We start from the raw sequence: 6860 nt of genomic DNA on the forward strand, positions 1-6860 counted from the left end.
CACACACTTGTGATAATTAGTACTTAGTGGGAGATATGAAAGGATCCCTCTGGAGAACCCTAGAGCTCTCTCTCTCTGTGCAGTTCTCTCTTCTCTGAGAAGCTCTTTACTCTAGTCCTTTGTTCTGTAAATTCTAGCCTCTGTGACCCACTTAGTTCTCAGTCAGTCTCCTTAACTTAGTGAAACTTCCAGGCTCCATTTGAGGGTTTCCTCTCCCTGCATTACTGTTTAGAAGTTCTCCAGGCAATAAGTTGAGACAATCTTTGGGCTTATTTCATTTGTTTCTCTTCTCCCAGGTCTTGTGTTGCATGTTATCTGATGTTTAAAAAATCTCTCTCTGTGTGTGTGTGTGTGTGTGTGTGTGTGGTTTTGTTTGTTTTGTATGACTTTCTGCTTATTTAAGGAAACTAGAGCTAATCTCCATTATTTCATTGTGTTTGGCAGCAGAAGACTCCAGAAAATAGCTTTGAAACCTGCATTCTATATAACAACTGTATCAGTTACCTATTTTTGCACAAATAGAAGAAAAAGGAAAGAGGTAAACAAACTATAATAGACTCTTAACAATAAAGAACAAACTGAGGGTTGACAGAGGGAGGTGAGTGGGGTATGGGAGCGATGGGTGATGGCTATTAGGTAAGGCACTTGTTCTGATGAGCACTGGGTGTTATTTGTAGGTGATGAATCACTGAATTCTACTTCTCAAACCAATATTGCACTGTATGTTGACTAACCAGAATTTAAATATAAATTTGAAGAGAAAGACTTCCCAAACTGTGTGGTTTAATGTGGTAGCCATTTATTTGTTCACAATTTTATGTATTGGTGATTCAAGATGCTTTCAAGCCCAAAATTTCCAGAATGCTTAAATCTTAAATATTGGGCTCAACTGGAAAACTCTGCTGTTTATGGTATCAGCTGTGCTAACTCATGCATTTGAAATTAATTGGCAATTTGGCTGCTGGCTTGCCTACGAAGACGTCACCCATATGTCTGGCAATTGGTGCAAACTTTTGTCTGGACTGTTCCCTCTTCAAAACCCCTGACCTCCCACCACCCCTACCCCTTGCTCCAGTAGGCTATAGTAGGCTTTTTAACATGATTTTTGGGAATACTATTCTCTTTATCTTCTATCTGTAGGGACCACACTTTTTTTATTTTGTCTTCCCTATCACATATACATTGATTTTTGTGACAAAAGTGTTCAATGTTCACCAATATCCAGTTCTACCCTCCTTCCTGGGCTCAGAGCTAACTACATTTCCCGGCAACTATCCTTTCCCCATCCCACATCTGATTGTGAACTTGTGATTGCCCAGTGGAATCTCAGCCCTGGCCACAAAATGGTCAGCATGATCTTTCTCATGCATACTCTCTCTTTTCCTCTGTATGGCTGGAGTAAAGGCCTCCAAGATAGTGGAACCATGTGTTGGAAGAAGCCCAAATTCTTAATAAGAGCCCTTCAAGGTAAAATCTTAAAAAAAGGTGGGGGGGGGAATCCCTGGATGGCTCAGTGGTTTATCTCCTGCCTTTGGCCCAGGGCATGGTCCTGGAGTCCCAGCATCGAGTCCCATGTCAGACTCCCTGCCTAGAGTCTGCTTCTCCCTCTGCCTGTTTCTCTGCCTCTCTCTCTCTGTGTCACTCAGGAATAAATAAATAAAATCTTAAAAAAAAAAAAAAGAGCCATTCAAGGGATGCCTGGGTGGCTCAGCAGTTGAGTGTCTGCCTTCATCTCAGGCCATGATCCTGGAGTCCCGGGATTGAGTCCTACATCAGGCTCCCTGCATAGAGTCTGCTTCTCTCTCTGCCTACATCTCTGCCCCTGTCTGTGTGTGTGTCTTTCATGAATAAATAAAATCTTAAAAAAAAAAACATTCAAACAGAAAATCGGCACTGGACTTTGGATGAGGGGGAAATAAATCTGTAATTTTGCTTTGTCAAGTAGTTGTAAACTCAGACTAATAGAATTTCCATCAAGTTTCAAAAGTGTTCTATAAGTTTCTCTAACATCATAGAGAACAAAATAGTATGGTTTTATGCATACCACTTAAGCTGAGGACACCACAGCTTTCAAGTTCTCTTCCTTCCCTTTTCATGTAGTTCTGTTTATTATATTCCTTAGTATAACTTGTGATATATTATTACATAATATAATGTATTAGTGGTATATAAATGATATGATACAATGTAACAATATAACACAACATAATTTAAGATCTAGGCCTAGATTATTGCTAAAAATCAATATATTTTTTAAAGATTTTATTTATTTACTCATGAGAGACACAGAGAGAGAGAAAGTGAGAGAGAGAGGGAGGGAGAGAGGCAGAAGCAGGCCCCATGCAGGGAGCCTGATGTGGGACTCAATCCCGGGTTGTCCAGGATCAGGCCCTGGGCCAAAAGGACGCTAAACCACTGAGCCACCCAGGCTGCCCTAAAACATCAATATTTTTATACCATATGCATTCTTTTTAAGAATAATTCCTCATATCAGCATTCAGGTTTGTATTCGGAATGGCCACAGTTATGTAGGATTGTGCTGGCATTTCACTTGTTCCGTGCTGTTTACAAATCTTTGGGAACATGACTTTCTCTTCCTGGGTTTTTAATTATATTTCCTTTTTCTAGTTAGCTACAGTACATTTGAACATACATTTTTCAGAATCTTTAGACATCTTTCTCTTCTTTTGCCTCTAAGAGATTTCATGTGTGTGTGGGATTCACATTTTTTGTTAGGACGGGTCTAGATACAAATCTTTTGTTGATCTTTGCTTGGAATACTCTGAAGCTTTTCGATTTATACTTTGTTGTCTTATCAGCTAAGGAAAATTTTTAATGATGTCTTTAACTGTTGCTGCTTTCATTTGTCTTTGTGTTTTACTTCAGGGACTCCATAATTCTTCAGTTAACACCTCTCTTCTCTGTACCTCTTAGTCCCACTATAGACACTCTATCGTCCCTTGTAACATATTTTTTTTCCCTTTTGTCTTGCTTTTTGGAGACCTGACCAGATGTGTTCCTCATATTATTTACTCTATGGTGACGAATTTTATTCTTCATCTCCTACCATCATGTGCGCTTTAATTCTACTGTTATATTTTGAATTTCCTTGCATAATTTTCCTACTCGACAATTTCTTTAAATTTTTCTCAGCCTCTTCTCTCCTTATGTATTTATTTCAGAGATCATGTTTTCAACTTTGTTTGGGGATACAGAAAAAAAATCCTCCTGATCTAAAAGATGTATGAATAAAAGAGCTTCAATTATATCTTTCCTTTGATACCTTATGATCTTATTCCACTTGCCTGATTCTGTATACTTTTTTCTTAGCACACTCACCCATCCCCCTGACACTTCAAGCTCATTCTGGTATAAAGGGCTATTTGCAGATCTGGTATTTGTTAACTTGCTGTATGACCCTTTTCATTATCCACAGTTGTTATTGCCAAAATTTCAAATAAAAATAGCAGATGAAATATTTATACGGTCACACAGTCTACTCTTGTTATTCATGATAGTTATGTTCTATAATAAAGTTGCTGTGAACACTGAATTAGTGAATACAGGACCATTGCTCCGATGGGAAATTTGAGGTTGTCCCTACATACCTGTAGAAACAATATTTTTGTCAATTGATTAAGACATAACCTTGTCTTATGACTTTTTGTTTAAAGACAAATTATTTAACATATTTTGTTGATTCATTAACATTGAACTTATAACTAAAGCACTGTAAAGTCATGACTGAATGAGTCTTATCTACATACATTTTTTTTTTTTCTCCATAAGGCACATCTCAGCCTTCTTGTGTTTGGGACAACTAGACGGTACTTGAGCACTACTCTTAAACAGAGAAATCACCATAAAAAAGCACAAACTCATAAAAAATGTGCCACTAAATAGACGGAGGAAAGAATACCTGTAAAACAACAGCTTATTCAACTTCAGCTGGAAATGTGTGTGGTGCAGCCCAGATTTTTCACCACTTGGCTCCTGTCCAGGAATGACTGTGAATGTGCTGTCAGTGTCGATCTTGGGGTTACAAATAAATCGTAACAAGTAGGTGAATTCTAACTTTGGAATCAGCAAATAATGAACAGCTAAAAGATATTTTGGTCTTTCTGTTTTCATTACCTACCATGTCAAATCCATCCAACCCAATGAACTCTCTTAATGAAGTGTACGTATAATCACAGAATTTCCCTACATTTTCACCATCTACCGATCTCTATTTCCTACAGAATGTACACACTAAATATGTATTCAGTGCTGACCAAGTGCCATGCAGGATGTGCCCCAGTGGGATGATAGTACCAGTTAGCTGAAAGTGTACTTTTGGATATATTGATGTATGTTGATGGAACTCTTTCCCACTGATATACAGTCAAAGGCAGGGTGATAGGCAGCACTCACGAGGCCAATTTACCCTGTCCAATTGGCATTTCCTGAGATTGGATTTAAGGATAATTTCCCCCAATCTCTCTTGCTCTTAAGCTTTAAAACTATGAACAGGGTCCAATAAAGTGTTTGTGGGTTTTGGTTGTTTTGTTTTGTTTTTGTATAACACCATACGACATCAAGAAGTTTTTACCAAGGTGCATTTTTAATTTGTGGTAACTACACCCACTTGACTGCGACCTGCCACTATGCGTTACCTGTTACCTGCATTCTGGCTTTCTGGTGGTTGTAATTTCTGAATGCTTGCAGAATTTGGGGAGCAGTACTCAGGTTGGAAGGGCCAATATTGAAAGAGCATCTCTAAGAGAGAAGGGAATGAAAGCCAGCTCCCTTTCTGGTAGTACCTGGGAGTCAAAGAGGGAAGGATTGCTCAGATTTAAGAGGGGAATGGCATGTAGGACCTTGAGAAGACCTCATTAGACACCAAGGTGCCCAGACTTCAGAAAGACCTTTGAGTGCCTCACTGTGTTTAACACATCATGGGACTTTGAATAGTGGCTCATCTCTGGTTACTAGTGTGAATCAAAGGCCACAGGATTTATTTTGGATGGCGTAATTCGCTTGGGATTTTTGTAGGAGTCTAGACTAGTCAGGAATCCAGTACTGCAATTAAATTTGATTTAGAAAACTAGAAAAAAATGTATTTCTTACGCCCTGTATGGTGGTACAAAATTCATAAGGTCAAACTTATTATGAAACCTTAGGCAAATTACTTTGCCTCTTTAATTTTCAACTTCCTCATTTGTAAAATAGGAACAGTGATGCTTACCCCACAGGGTTGTTTTGGAATTGATTATTGTATGCATAGGTTATTTTATGTTTTGGAATTGGTTATTTTATAGTAGGTCTTAGCACATGATGCCCAGTCAATATTGTACAGAGATGTCTCCTTCCAGCTGTCCTCTGAGTTCTCTTCTTTTAAGAGCATCCTTGTTGTCTAGCATTTATATTTTCCCACGTTCATCATTTTTTTCTTCTCATGTTCATCTTTATAGAAGTTTCCAACCATGTCGTTATACAGATACACCAATATTTTGATAGGATCATATCATGGTTTCATCCACTGGTTAGTCTTGGGTACCTGGGTTGGCTCCTCTGCTATTCTATCTTTCTCAAGCATACACTGGAATTTACTCCAAATCTTCCTGAACAGGCAACCTCTTTTCTGTAGGTAAAATGAATCTTTCAACTTTAACTATTTCTAGTTTCTTATTTAAATAGTATGTAGGTATAGGCATATAGTGTATTTTATCAATTATTGTATTCGTTTACACCTGAAATCTTCTTAAAAGGGGCTTAAGAACACTCACAAATATAAGATCAATAAACAAGAAAAAAATTACATTAAAACTAAGTAGGTAGGGGTGCCTGGGTGGCTCAGCGGTTTGGTGCCTGCCTTTGGCCCAGAGCATGATCCTGGAGTCCCAGGATCGAGTCCCACATCAAGCTCCCTGCATGGAGCCTGCTTCTCCCTCTGCCTATGTCTCTGCCTCTCTCTGTGTCTCTCATGAATAAATAAGTAAAATCTTAAAAAAAAAAACAAAACTAAGTAGGTGAAAAAAAATTGGGCAAAACAAAAATAAAGCAGAAAATTGGGATGCCAGATGGTTTCAATAAAAATACTGAACATGCTTAGAAAAAATGTGTGAAACATAAAAAGTATTAATCATATTGTTATGTTTTGTGTTTGATCATGGAGTTTTTTTTCCTTTTGCTGACTAAAAGATTTTTAAAACTCCTCAAAGATAATACAGTTTACACCAACTTCACACTTAATCTGTTATACTCATTGATCCATAGAGTAATAATGACACTGAAATGAATCTTTATGCTTGTATTTATCACAGGAATTTAAAGAGAATATTAAACCAGGTTTTGACAGATCTGGGCCAACAAGTAAATCTTTATTGAAAAAAAAGTGTATTTTAAAAACGGGAAGCACAAGGGAAATAGTGATTATGTCCCTAAAGCATCAATATTTACAAAAGAACATAGAAGATTGTTTTCTATGATTTTGATACAGTACATTTACTTCTCTCTCAGAAAGAAGACATCTCCCTGTAGCTCTCCAAAAGTGCTCAGAGCACACTGTACTACAATTTCAAAAGGAAACCACCTCTACAGATTCTTACTCTGATGTGCCCTGATAGCTTCAGAGGTAAAATTATGAACTATTTAAATAAGAAATTAGTCTTTAATTTCTAAATTTGCAATGCAAATTTAAATTCATCTTCAAATGTATCTTGAAAAGCAAGATATTTTAGAACCAAAAATTAGTAAATTTTTTTAAAGTCAAGCACCTTAAAAAAAATGTTTCTTTTCACTGGCTCGCTTTTATCATAGGGTAGTTGAATTTATGTAACATTTTCTTAATCTATAAACATAATAATAAAATAAACACT

The 6860-nt window shown here is 37.2% G+C and overlaps 1 long non-coding RNA gene across 1 annotated transcript; it reads left to right on the top strand.

The window, feature by feature from the left end:
• Positions 1-169: 169 nt before the first annotated feature.
• LOC111090865 lies at positions 170-6616 on the top strand. The gene is made up of 4 exons (XR_005373056.1): positions 170-250; positions 448-538; positions 3790-4059; positions 6502-6616. It is a non-coding gene; the product is annotated as an uncharacterized LOC111090865 (long non-coding RNA).
• The last annotated feature ends 244 nt before the right edge of the window (positions 6617-6860 follow it).

Source organism: Canis lupus, chromosome 18 (assembly GCF_011100685.1).
Source record: "Canis lupus familiaris isolate Mischka breed German Shepherd chromosome 18, alternate assembly UU_Cfam_GSD_1.0, whole genome shotgun sequence".
Classification (NCBI taxonomy): domain Eukaryota; kingdom Metazoa; phylum Chordata; class Mammalia; order Carnivora; family Canidae; genus Canis; species Canis lupus.